General features: G+C 42.4%; 1 pseudogene; it reads left to right on the top strand.

Annotated features, from left to right (window-relative positions):
* Window positions 1–727: 727 nt before the first annotated feature.
* Window positions 728–2,088, top strand: LOC121955243 (annotated as a pseudogene).
* The last annotated feature ends 11,967 nt before the right edge of the window (window positions 2,089–14,055 follow it).

Below are 14,055 nucleotides of genomic sequence, written 5' to 3'. Positions count from 1 at the left end.
GGAAAGATACCCCCCTAGGGGTGCCTGAGAGGGGGGAAGTATGAGCACCCCAGTTGGACGGACACAACAGTTACAGACCCAGGCAACAAACAAAGGACTAAGGGCAAACAGTGTACATGTGGCAAGATCTGTAAAAACAAGCATGGCCTTAAGATCCACCAACTAGGATGAAGTGTCTTTTGGGAGCAGAAGCAGCATAATGCACGCAGGAGGTGCCAGGCCCAGAGTCACCCCACAGTGCCCAGAACCTCCGAGTGCCGCAAATATGTCCCACTAACACCGAGTCCAGGAGGAGGAGGATCAAGTGGCCCACAGCCAACATGTCCACACTGCGGAAACAGTTTGATGAGGATGTTGACCAAATTCTGGAGGCACCAGCGAAAGGAGAGGCTGAAAGGAAGCTCCAAACCATGACAACAACAACAGTTCAGAGAGGAGGAGAAGAAAGGTCCAAGAACATCAATGTGAAGAACCAGAGAACAGCAAAGATCCACACCAGCTGAAATCCCAATACAAGAGGGCAGAAGAAGAAGAAAGAACTGGCCTGGTTCAGCTGATGGGTGTCCTTCAAAAGAAGATCAGGGTCCTTCGCCAGGCAGAGTGGCATAGGAGGCAGCTAAAGTAAATCAGTGAGGTGGTTTGTAAAGCAAGGGCAAGCTCTGCATCTGGACAGAACAGTGTCTCATAAAGAGCGTACAAAAACCGCACCTAACTCCGGCTGCCTCTTTGGAAGATTCTGCGAGTCTTCTGGAGAAGGGGGAAGATCCCAGATGAGTGAAGAGTGGTGGGGGGGTCCGGAAGAGGAAAACTCCACCCACATAGACCAGTTCCGCATCATCTCCCTGCTGTGTGTTGCAGCGAAGATCTTCTTCAGTGCTGTTTCCAACAGGCTGAGCACCTACCTGGCAAGGAACATCTGTATTGATACATCAGTGCAGAAGGGTGAAATCACAGGGATGCCAGGCTGTCTGGAGGACAATGGTGTAGTGAAGCAGCTCATCAGGGAGGCCAAAGAGAACAAGGGCAACCTGACAGTGCTTTGGCTTGACCTGGCCAATGCATATGGCTCCATCCCACACAAGTTTGTGCTGCTCACCCTGACCAAGTACCATGTGCCCAGCAGAGTCAGAGACCTCATCGCTGACTACTACAGTAACTTAAGACTGAGAATCTCTGCAGGAGAAATAACATCAGGCTAGCACAAGAGTCAGTATCATCACAGGGTGCACCATTTTGGTGACATTGTTTTCCCTGGCCATGAACATGAACATCAAGTGCAGAGATCAGAGAGCAGAAGTGGAGGTGGAGGAGGCCAGGATATGCAAGACGGTGGGCATGAAGCAGCAGGGTGCTTGGACAAGATGGGAGAATGCAGTCGAGAAGAAGGTGACCTGGGAAACCTGCAAAGCTGAAACACCAGTATGCCCCTTGTGCTCCAAGTAAGGTACCCTGGAGCACATCCTCAGCTGCTGTATAAAGGCTCTTAGAGAAGGGCGGTACCGATGGAGACACAACCAGGTGAAAGCCATCGCTGAAGCCGTCAGCACACAGGAGTGGAGTGGGCGAAGCAGATCCAAACTTTCAAGCAAGTCATTGCCTTTGTCAGAGCTGGGGAGCAGCCAAATCCTGCAAAGAGAGCATCGGCAGGCATCCTGACCTCTGCAAGAGACTGGAAGGTACTGGTGGACCTAGAGCGGGAGCTTCGATTCCCCAGCCACATTGCAGCCACCATCCTGTGACCAGACGTGGTTCTGGTTTCTGAGTCCATCAAGCAGGTGGTGCTGATGGAGCTGACAGTCCCATGGGGAGATAGTTTGGAAGTGACCTTCAAAAGAAAGCTCTCAAAGTGTGCTCTCAAAGTGCGCAGGACTGGTCAGTGACTGCAAGCAGGCAGAATGGAAAGCAAGGTGCCTCCCTGTGGAGGTTGGATGCAGGGGATCTGCAGCCCTTTCCTTAGCCAGAGCCTACAAACAGCTGGGCATCGAGGGAGACAAGTTGAGGAGAGCTATCAGCAGTACCACCAAAGCGGCGGAAAGAGCCTCTAGATGGCTATGGCTGAAAAGAGGAGAGCCAAGGAGCCATAGGTAGCAAGCCATCTTGACACAAGCAGGGGTCTGATCAGCCCCAGCTGGATCGCCTGGAGGAGGGTTGAAAGACCCAAAACACCCAATGATTCCAGGAACATCACTGAGGATGTGTCCAGATAGGCATCAGTGGATGGATGTATTCAGCACTGAAAGACAAATGATCACACAATCTATGCAAGGCCTGTATTTGGTAAAATGGTCAGATTAATTTATGTGGAATCTGATTAATTCAATCTTGCACATCATTTATGAACTTAAATTTTCTATGTGATTTAATACATTCAAATTTATGTCAGAACCTCACTTGGTGTCTGTGTAACCAGGTCAACACACCCACACACACACACACACACACACACACACACACACACACATATACATAGTCTCTCTCCCATCAGGGCTCACCTTCTTCTCCGGTACTGACTCATTCACCTCTTGTAAAGAATGAAACCCTCAACAGCTCACTGCCTCGCCTGCTACTCATACTGGACATTTTCTTGTGAAGCCCATATTTCATATGAACACCTGAGCCAAAGCAGAAACCCCACTAGGACTAAATGTGGCGTCTCTCCATTGTTCATTTGTCAGGTGTATGAGCCAGTGAAAGGGGTCAGATTTCTGTTCCCTGTTCTGTCCAATAAGCAGTTTTTGGCTGGACCACAGCATGCGGGCCCAGCCATATTAAATGTGAAACTATGTCTGTGAGTGAGTGAGTGAATGATGAAGTTTTTGAAGCACTGGTAAGTGTGACTGATGGTGTGACGAAAAAATAGGCGCAAACACGGTGGACCAGCGAACAGACGATGACAGTGCTGTATTACTGTGAAATTATTCCTCATTCTCTGTCAGCAGTGTAACAAAGCAGCATGGTGGAAATAGCAAGCTAGACAGCTAACAAGCCATCCGCAGACGTTATATCAGTTTTGGACAGAGGAGAGAGAAGATTACCTTATCAATTTGGTTGAGGAACAGCCGTGTCGGTAAAATACGAGCTTACATTTATTTAAACATTAATGACTGATATGTGTCACAGTACCAGAATGGGTGGCTTTTTTTTTTAAAACATAGTTTAGAAAAAAAATGAAATTAAAACCAAAGTGAATATTATGTGTTACAGTTTTGGACCAGGTTCAACCACAACAATTCTGTGTTTGTTAATCAGCAGCTATAGGACGATTCTCAAATCGTCCCATCGGTATCAGCATAGCTTGGCTCTGACAGCAGCCGAGTCAGCGCAGCCTCCGCTGTTCACACAAGAACTTCATCCCCGGGTCTGACCGGCGCTGCAGAGGGAGGATGTGTTAATGATCAGAGGTAAAGCTCCATTTAAAAAATGAAATTAAAGTACAATATTGCAATTTCACCCTCCAATCAAAGTCTATACGTGTGAAAACAACCTGGAGGAGTGAGAGGAGCAAGTCAAGTCAAGTCAAGTCAAGTCAATTTTATTTATAGAGCCTATTATCACAAAACATGGTTTGCCTCTGAGGGCTTTACAGTGTACAACATCCCTCTGCCCTTAGACCCTCACATCACCCAAGGAAAAACTCCCAAAAACGAACCCCTGTAACTCCCAAAAACGAACCCCTGTAACGGGGGGGGGGGGGGGGGGGAAGAAACCTCAGGAAGAGTGCCAGAGGATGATGAGGGATCCCTCTTCCAGGACGGACAGACATGCAATAGATGTCGTAAATAACAAATGAAATACATTCGTGGCAAAAAAGAATTGTGGGTGTTGATAGTCTCATGCGTATATTGATAGGGAGGTGTCCAAAGGCATGATCACGGCATTGGCACAACCAGGACCAAGACCACAATCAGGGTGAGCAGGGGGTACAGTATCAGTGCAGCCACAGCACGAGCACAACCAAAGGCAGGGTCACAGTGCCAGCACAGCTATCACCACGATCAGGCACAGCAAGGGAGCAGGAATGCTCCGGAGAGGCAACGGGATTAGCGTAATGCAGTTCAACAGACCCAGACTCCGTGATTGCAAGCCCCATGTAGTGACAGTCCCACATGGCTATCACAGATGCAGGGCTAAGCTAAACTACTGAAGCTAAGCTAAGCTAACAAACTGCTATCACATATACAAGGCTAAGCAAAGCAGTAAGCGTAATGCAGTAAACAGATATGCGCGATTTTCACATGGCGGAAATAAGAGAAGAAAAAAGGAGCTCAGCGTATCATAGAAAGTCCCCCCGACAGATTAAACCTATGTCAGCCTAACTAGGGGCTGGTCCAGGCAGCCTGAGCCAGCCCTAATTATAAACTTTATCAAAGAGGAAGGTCTTAAGTCTACCCTTAAAAGTGGAAACGGTGTCTGCCTCCCTGACCGAAACTGGAAGATGGTTCCATAGGAGAGGAGCATGGTAGCTGAAGGCTCTGGTTCCTATCCTACTTTTGGAAACTTTGGGAACCAAAAGTAACCCTGCATTTTCAGAGCACAGTGGTCTTGAGGGTTGGTAAGGGCGACAGATAGGGCTGCAGCAGATAAGAGCTGTGACAGATAGGACGGAGCCTGGCCATTAAGAGCTTTGTAAACAAGCAGAAGGATTTTAAATTCAATCCTGGATTTTAAAGGTAGCCAGTGCAAAGAAGCTTAAAATGGGAGAAATATGGTTCCTTTTCTTGGTTCCCGTTAGAAAACGGGCAGCAGCGTTCTGCACCAGTTGGAGAGACCTAAGAGATTTGTTGGGGCAGCCAAATAATAGGGAGTTACAGTAATCCAGCCTAGAGGTGACAAATGCATGTACTAATTTTTCAGCATCTGTTTGGGACAGGATATGTCTAATTTGCAATGTTTTGCAAATGAAAGAAAGCCGTCCTTGAAGTTTGTTTTTCTATGGGAGGCAAAAAATAAATCTTGATCAAATAAAATTCCAAGGTTCCTTACAGTTGTGCTAGAGGCCAAGGTATGCCATCTAGAGAAATTACATCATTAGAAAGGGAGTTTCTGAGGTGTTTGGGGCCAAGAACAATAACTTCAGTTTTGTCTGAATACAACATCAAGAAATTACGGCTCATCCAGGCTTTTACTTCTTTAAGACATGTTTGAAGTCTAGATAGCTGATCAGTTTTATCTGGTTTCATAGATAGATATATTTGCGTATCGTCAGCATAATAATGGAAATTTATAGAGTGTTTTCTAATTAGAGGAAGCATATATAAAGCAAAAAGGATTGGTCCAAGCATAGAACCTTGTGGCACTCCGAAGCAGACCTTAGTATGCGCAGGGGATTTTTGATTGATTTGAATTAATTGGGAACGATCTGACAAGATTTAAACCAGGTTAGTGCCGTTCCTTTAAGGCTGTCTGTGCAGTAAGATTTGATGGTCAATGGTGTCAAATGCAGCACTGAGATCTAATAGGATTAAAACAGAGACCAGACCAGTATCAGAAGCAATCAATAAGTTGTTATTAATTTTTGCTAGTGCCCTCTCTGTACTATGATGAAGTCTGAAGCCTGACTGAAAGTCCTTGAATAAACTGTTATCTTGGAGAAAGTCACAGAGTTGATGAGCAACCACTCTATCAAGGATTTTAGAAATAAACGGGAGATTAGGTATTGGTCTGTAGTCAATAAAAGGATCGAGAGTGTGCCTCTTTAGAAGAGGTTTAATGACAGCTACGTTAAAGGACTTTCTAGGCTTCCTTAAGTAGCCTAGTTGGGATGGGGTCTAGCAGGCATGTTGATGGTTTAGCAGTGGGATTGTGTGGCTGGACATCACAAAATGCACCTTTAATTAAATTTAGAGGATGTTTCAGACTAGTTACAGTGACTGGATTAGTATATACAGGGCTGAAGAAATACTACTATATTTGTTACTGTTCATCCCTCTGCAGACCAGAGCTGAATGTAACTAAGTACTTTTCTGAAGTACAAATCTGAGGAACTTTAAGTACTTTTTGAGTATTTTAATCTCATGTCACTTTCCACCTCTACTCCACTATGCCTCAGAGGGAAATATTGTACTTTTTACCACACAACTAGTATTCAATAACTATTTTACAAATTAAGATTTTTAATTACAAAATGAATTTTTATTATTGTGTCATTCAGTTTTCATGCAAAAAAACATTTCACAGTTCCAGCTTCTCGTGTGTATTGTATGTATGACGACTTTCTGCTGTACCTTTTAATTATTTCAGTTATTTTGATTTGTTCAATTTATTTAAACCTTTTGAATGTATTATTACTTTTAATACTTCAAGCGTGTTTATTAACCTATAACACATTCACAGCATGTCTAATGTCACATGGCTCCTATCATTTACAGCCAGTGCAAACAGTGTTGGGGGGAGCTCGTCCCCTTATTTTACACCAAAAGGAGGTGGAAAACAATCTATTCTACAGTTATTAATGTACACACATGCAACAAGGGCTTGATATTAAGTTTTCACAGCTTAATAAAATTTCGAATGAGTTCCAGATTTCATTGGTTTGATGTGAAGAAGACACGAACGTAGATCACTCTTCCTGTTTTCTTGCACAAATGATTGTGTGCAGAGAATATACACTTATTTGTCCATTATTAGGTTGCCCTGCTAAAACTAATGCAGTCTAATAACATTAATACAACTCTCTCGAAAATACAGTAAATACAAACAAGTACATTGCTCTAGGGTTGCACATGACTGCCCCAAAAAATCACCAGCTGTCCCGCAAATGATCTTGCATTAACTTTGGGTGGGGGGGGGGGGGGGGGGGTTCCTCATCTGAGGCAAGGATCCAAGGACAAAGAGTTGTTACAGTTTGTGATTTGTGATATTAGGATTTATAATCGACTTGACTTTCCTCTCATAAGAGGTGCAATGCATTTATCTTCGTGTACTTCAATATGAGAATATTCCACTGCAAGGGACCAAAATATTGTTTGGTGCCACAAATGATGAGGAAAGCATCCTGATGGAGCAGCAATAGCCTCTATTCTTCTATTTCATTTTTTGACAAATTGAAAGTGAGATTTTTGTTTACAATGGAGAGAGAGGATCCTTCCACACTCCCTCTGCAGACTGCCCCTGGGACATGACAGGCCCTGGACCCATCACTGGCTGTGGCTCCATCTCTGTGGAATGATGCAAATGATGACAAATTCCTTCATCCCCCATCATGCATGTGCAGCTAATCGGTGTAACACACAGGGATGGACACGTCTTGGCGCTTGGCTGAGGGGCAAAGCTGCCTGATTCAATCATTCAGGAGCGGCCTGCTATCAGACTGCTGTCAGGCCGCTCAGCACTCTCCTCTGGAGAGCTCTCCCTTCACTTGTATCAGAGGCAGCACTCACCTTCCTTTGCTGCAGCGTGTGTGACGATGGAAGAACATTATTCCCATTTGTCACAGGATGAGCAAGTCAATTTGATTTAGACCCTACACATGTCAGTGTCTGGCAGCGCACTTGATGTTTCTTTGGTTACAAGAAAGACAGAAGAAGCTAACCCTGTAGAACCCAATAATGTAATCATTTCATGAAATTGTAATAAATGATAAAAATATACAATCTCTTTTCCAAACAAGATGGGACACTATGAAAAATACAGATATCAATAATTTGGAATTTGTATTTGACCAAACAATGACAATATATTTAATATTCAGACTAATTAACTTTTTTGCCTTGCTCTGAAAGAAGTTGAGACAGGTTCTGTGTTACATTGTCTTTTCTTTTAACAACACTAACAGTAACAGTAACGCTAAACAGTAAATGTTTGGGAACTGAGAACACATCCTCGCAGATGTGAAGTTACCCATGATGCCATGGGCACTAACACCCCCTCATACCATCACAGATGCTGCTTTGAACTTTGAGCTGGTAGCAGTCTGGATGGTCCTTTTACTCTTTAGCCCAGAGGACACAGCGTCCATCATTTACAAAAACAGTTTCAGATGTGTGACTCGTCGGACCACAGCACACTTTTCCACTTTGTGTCAGTCCATCTCAGATGAGCTCAGGCATGGAGAAGTCAGACATGTTTCTGGATGTTGTTCATGGTAGATTCCAAAGCTGACATGTAGATAAAGTCATGAACTGTGTTTACATTTATAGACGTAGTAGCTCATTCTGGTAGCTACGTCACACCTGACAGTATGAGCCACTCTGCTTTTAACAACAGTTATAGAGGTAGTAGGTCATTGTTATGGCATTTCCTACATGACAGATTGAGCCACTCTACTTTTAAGTACATTTAAGGAGGTAGTATGCAATTCTTATAGACATTTCCTGCTAAACATAACCAACTTCTCTCTTTTTATTTACATTTATAGAATTAGTATGTCACTCTGATGACATTTCCCACCTGACAGAATGACCTACTCTCTTTTTTAACCACACTCACAGAGGTTGTAGGCCATTCTGACATATTTTTACCTATTTGAAAGAATGACCTACTCTACTTTTATCTACATTTATAGAGGAAGTAGGTCATTCTGATAGTTATGAAATACCTGAAAGAATGACCTACTCTATTTGCAAGTACATTTACAGAAGTGGTAGGTCATTCAGATGGATATTTTTTCATCTGACAGAATTATTATTATTATTATTATTTTTAGAGGTAAATGGTCAGTCAGTTTCATCTATTTTCATCACAGAAGGAGCTGCTCTACTTTTAAGTACACTGATGTAAGTAGTAGATCTGATTTTTTTTTTTCCTAACAGAATGACCTGGTACCACTTTTTTTAGTACCTGCTCTCCTGGGGTTTCAAAAACAACCAACCAGGTATTAAGAGGTACTAAAAGGTGACGTGGACACACTGCAGTCCACTGATTGGTCAGAGAGATACGTCACTGCGTCATGTGCAGCACGCACGGAATACCCTGAAGAGCACAAACAGCCAAGTTATTGTAGCCGCTGTAGTTTTGTATATATTTTTTTTCTTTCCCAAAATGGGAACCAGAAAGATCAGGACGTTCCTCACCTTGCTGGCCGCCGAGTGTGTCCATTAAGTGCGAGACTGTGTGTATGCATAGTTTGAAAAAAATTTCACTTTTGTGTATTTTCTGCACATAAAGGTTCCTGAAATAATATAATAAATAATAATAATAATAATAATAATAATAATAATTAATAATAATAATAATAGTAATAAAAAGAAGTAATATGTCAATGTTTTGTGTTTATTCGCTCATTACACTCCATTTCCGAACATCTGTGTCCACTATTTAACTTCTGTGTTAACTTCTGTGTTTATGTTACTGGTATGTTACAACTTCTTCTTCCAGCAGTATTAGTAGAAACTTTTTAGCAGTAAACCTGTCAATGTATGCATGCTGCCGTACACACTGTGAATGTTACATGTTGTAGTAGTGGTGGTGCGCACCAGAAAATGACCAACTCTAGTTTTAAGTACATTTATAGAAGTAGTAGGTCATTCGGGTGGATATTTCCCACCTGACAGAATTACATTTTAGAGGTAGATGGTCAATCAATTTTCAATTTTCTTCATCACAGAAGGAACTGCTCCACATTTAAGTACACTGATATCAGTAGTAGGTCACTCTGACAGATATTTTTTGCATGACAGAATGAGCTACTCTACTTTAATATAGATGTATAGCAGTAGCAGGTCATTCTGATAAATATTACCTACCTGACAACTATCATAATTGTAATATGACATGTTACCCTTGTTGCTATGCATCTCTCTCTCTCTCTTTCTCTGTCCTTTTTGTCATTATTGTAATTCAACTTTATTGTAATTGTTTTATCTTTGTAAAGTGTCCTTGAGTGCAGAGAAAGGCGCTTATAAATAAAATGTATTATTATTATTATTATTATTATTATTATAACATATTATTATATTATTATAACTTATTTACGACATCTACTGCACTTCTGTCCATCCCCTGATACACTAACACACAGACATGTTGGTGTGTGTGTGTGTGTGCATGTGTGCGTGATCTTCAATACACAAATGTCACAGATTCAAGCCTTCAGAAGTTTCAAGTTACCTCTCTCTCTCTCTCTCTCTCTCTTTCTCACTAATACTTTACTACTACTACTACTAGTAAATGTATACATGTACTTAGTACTCTGGTCTAATAGCTACTGCTATGTCCTGCTAGGAGCAGGCACCTGTCAAATATTCTTGGGAAATGAAATGAAATGAATGATGAGACTATCTTTCCTTTTGGACTTATTATCCATTTCCTTAAATGATTCTCTTGTTTTCTGTGCATGGAAACCGAACAGGGGGGTGATCCCCTGTTCGGTTTCTTCTTTGTCAGGGTCGGAGTTATCACCAGAGGGCAGTAGTATGTCACTGAGTGCCTCCTGAACTAGATCCATCCAGAAGGAATCACACACAGATACATCATCAATGTGTAGAGTGGAGAGAAACCAAAGCAATGGCAATGTATTGTATATTTTATTTAATAGATTTCTGCCATTTCCAGTACTAACTAATCATTTGTGAGTGGAGTGGATTTCCACCAGTGACAGTGTTTCCCATGCATTGCTTTAAATCAGCATTGACCACAACACACTGATGTTCTGTTTTCTAATTTGCACTCTTTAAAACTTGTTCAGTAAATTAAATAAAAAATGTGCAGCTTTGGTTAGCACCACACTGCAGCCTGAAGCCTTCTTAATGTCCCGCCCTCTGATAGGTTATTACTGGTGACATGTAACCAATCAGCACTGAAGGCTTGCAGTGCTACACACAGTGTTGCTAACTTGGCGACTTTGTTGCTATATCTAGCAACTTTTCAGACCGCCTCCGCGACTTAATTAGTCAAAAGCGACCAGCAATAAAACTAGCGACTTTTTCTGGTAATTTGTGTTGACAAAGGTCTGCAAAAAGCATCTAACATATACCGTACTGTGGTTCACGTTGCAACTGTGCTCACAAGAGCCGAGTACAGCGAGGGCAGCTGCCGTCTCCTCGTCAGCACTCATGCAGCCAGTCTGCAGCGGACTCTGTGACCGCTCTGAGTGAGAGAAAATGAATCACGAGTGTGCAGCTGACAACCAATCACAGATGATAATTTTGTACAGTTACAGCAGAGACATTAAGTTTTTGTTCAAATATTCACTCTTTTTTAATTTCACACCCCAAAATCCCTCACACAATTCTCTCTGTCTCAGTCAGTCTCACTCACACACTCAGTCAGTTTCTTGTCCCTTTCCACGTCTATCCAAATGTAAGCTACAAGACCACGTTTTTGTTTTGCTCTGCATTCATTAAGTCACCAAAAAACAAAAAGAAAAAAGCTAACATTATAGTTATAAGGCAACAAAACCAACTTTGTAAATACATAAATAGTTAGTTTCTAAACTACCTGGTCATCCTTTTCTATTAGTTTTGCCTCTCTCAGAATTTCATATTATGCAAGTTAGTTGATTACATCATCTAGCTACTTCTAGCGACTTTTGGGAGAGCCATTTGCTACTTTCCTTACAGAAGAGTTGGCATCACTGGCTACAGACGGCTAAGATGAACACAGCTGGTGCTCTGAGCGAGTAGAGCTGTGCGTCTAATGCAAGACAACAGATATTACTCAAGTTATCAAAAATTCCAGTCCTCCCAGCTGAAGCTGCAAAACACCCAGTGTTTCCACTGGTAACGTTTTACAGTTAGTAGTTTCTAAATGGAACGTTGATTGTAGAGTACAAGAACTGCAGGCAGAGGAAGAGAGAGTGAGAGATTCGACAAACTGATAAAAATGTATATTTATACAGATATTGAATACAGGAGACATAATGATAGTTCGTTTTTGTTTTGCATCAGGACCTCGCGCTGATGCTGCTGCTAGTCAGGGACTCTTCCTGTGCCCAGACGCTGGCTTCACCCTCTCAACTCACTCTTGTCCCCCCAATTAATTCTTGCCATGACCAGTCTCATCATGTCAGGACAGGGCCGGTCGTGATGGATGTGACATTAACGGGAAATGAAGCCGGGGTGATGCGACGCCCCAGTCCAGTAGTGGCATTTGTCACTGCCCCAGTCATGCAGATTGGTTCAGTCTTGCCTATTGACTAAGATTAATGATGACGCTGGCCCTGTCTTTGTCTCCCTGTGTGGCTTCCCTGAGCACAGCACAGTCTTCAAACATGACCCATCTCATATCAACCCTGCGCAGACTGGAGACAAAACATGCATCCTGACATGGAAGTATTGGCTCCTTTCACATTGCTTTTCTCATATTAACTGTGGGTGACTGGTGAATGGGGGAGGGGTCATGAATTCATTGAGAAATTTCAGATTTCAATCTGCCACAAAGATTTTTTTCAGAAAGCCAAAAGTATTTTATGAAGCAGTTGGTGAGCATCTGAACTGGTGTACAGTATACTGGGAGGACCACATCCCAGTTTGTAATAAAGAAATGAAATAACCTTAAGCACCATGCACCGCTACACAGAAAATGGCTTTTCCCTGACAGATGAGGCAGCCGGGGCAGGCTCAGATGGATGGGGGATTGGGCTGGTTGTATAAGACTTCAGGGATGGAGCACATTCCCCTGGTCATCCATCATCGCTGACACATCCACTTATAGCCGCACCACACATACATACAGATGTGATCCTCTGTTTGATCAGCAATCTGGCAATTCCTGCAAAACACACATTTTAGCCTGCTCTGTCCCCAATCCCTGCATCTGTTTCTGTTCTCTCTGTGCATGCTTTGTTTAGCATCTGTGTAAAGATATTGTACCGTGATGTTCATATATCTTCAATAACGTAGACTGTTGATTACTTCTGAATCCAGAAGTCCAAGGTGGTGACAGCTGAAATGCCAAACTCAAACCTTGTTGTAACCCTGAAAACCAAGAGTTAAACCTTAAGTTACCTCACTAATCTCACATCCTGCTTCACAAGGTACAAGGTAACTTTAATGTAATTTTTCTGAAATGTAGTTTAAATCCTGCTACATCTTTTGGCATCGAAGGAGGAGTTGAGATGTCTCACTGCCTGGGGAAAGAAGCTGCGCCCTAGTCTGGTGGGTCTGCAGAACACTTCTGTATCTTTTTCCAGATGGCAGCAGGGTGAACAGACTGTGGCTGGGGTAGCTGCTGTCTTTCAGTATCTTTTGGGCTCTGTACAGACACCTCACTTCACCCAGGTCACTGATGCACAGTAGACAGGAACCAGTGATGTTCTGGGCAGTTTTAATCATTTGCTGTAGAGCCTGCCTGTCCTGGGCCGTGCACAAACCCTGCCAGTTTGTCATGTTTCCAGTCTATATTCTTTCTATTGCTCATCTGTAGAAGTTAATCAGGATCTTACTGTGGAATTTAGCCTTCCTAAGTTTCCATAGGAAGTAGAGCCTTTTCTGTGCTTTTTGAACTGGGTGGTGATGTGTGATGACCAAGATCTCTAAAATCAACAATCAGCTCCTTGGGTTTTTTTTCCTTGGCATACTTTATAATAGAGTAATGGGTGTACAGTGTGAACAGGAGGGGGCTGAGCACACAGCACTGGGGGGCTCCGGTGTTATTGTTCACAGTACAAGCCTTAGGTAGGCTATCTTAGTAAGACCTTCACTACCACCAAGAGCCCAACCCTTGAAATAGATTTATTCATTTGTCATTATACAACACAGGGTTACACAATTATATGTAAGTTGAAACCCCTTCATGCCACACACTTAAAGAACATATGTTCAAATAAAGCAGCATTTATTGGGGTCCAAGCAGATTGCAAGCATTTGAATGTTTGTTACTTTTTTAACTGTCAAGAAGCAAAATATTTGATGTGGCCTTGAATGTGAAAATATGAAAATGTTTTGCATCACTACATTTGTATTGACTTTTTATTTCTTTCAACATCTGGGACGCATTCCATGTCAAATAATTTATACACAAATGGTGCTAGAATGTGAAAAAAATCAGACCACATGCAGGATGAGAAAAGCAAGATTTGAGCTCTTACATTACCATTCAACTACTGAAGAAATAAACAAACCATTTTGTCTACAACCCTCAAGAATACCAAGAGTCATGCCCATTACGTTTTGACAG

The sequence above is a fragment of the Plectropomus leopardus genome, chromosome 16 (assembly GCF_008729295.1).
Source record: "Plectropomus leopardus isolate mb chromosome 16, YSFRI_Pleo_2.0, whole genome shotgun sequence".
NCBI classification, from domain to species: domain Eukaryota; kingdom Metazoa; phylum Chordata; class Actinopteri; order Perciformes; family Serranidae; genus Plectropomus; species Plectropomus leopardus.
Note: the sequence above shows the minus strand (reverse complement) of the source record. Positions and strands in the feature narration are given on the sequence as shown.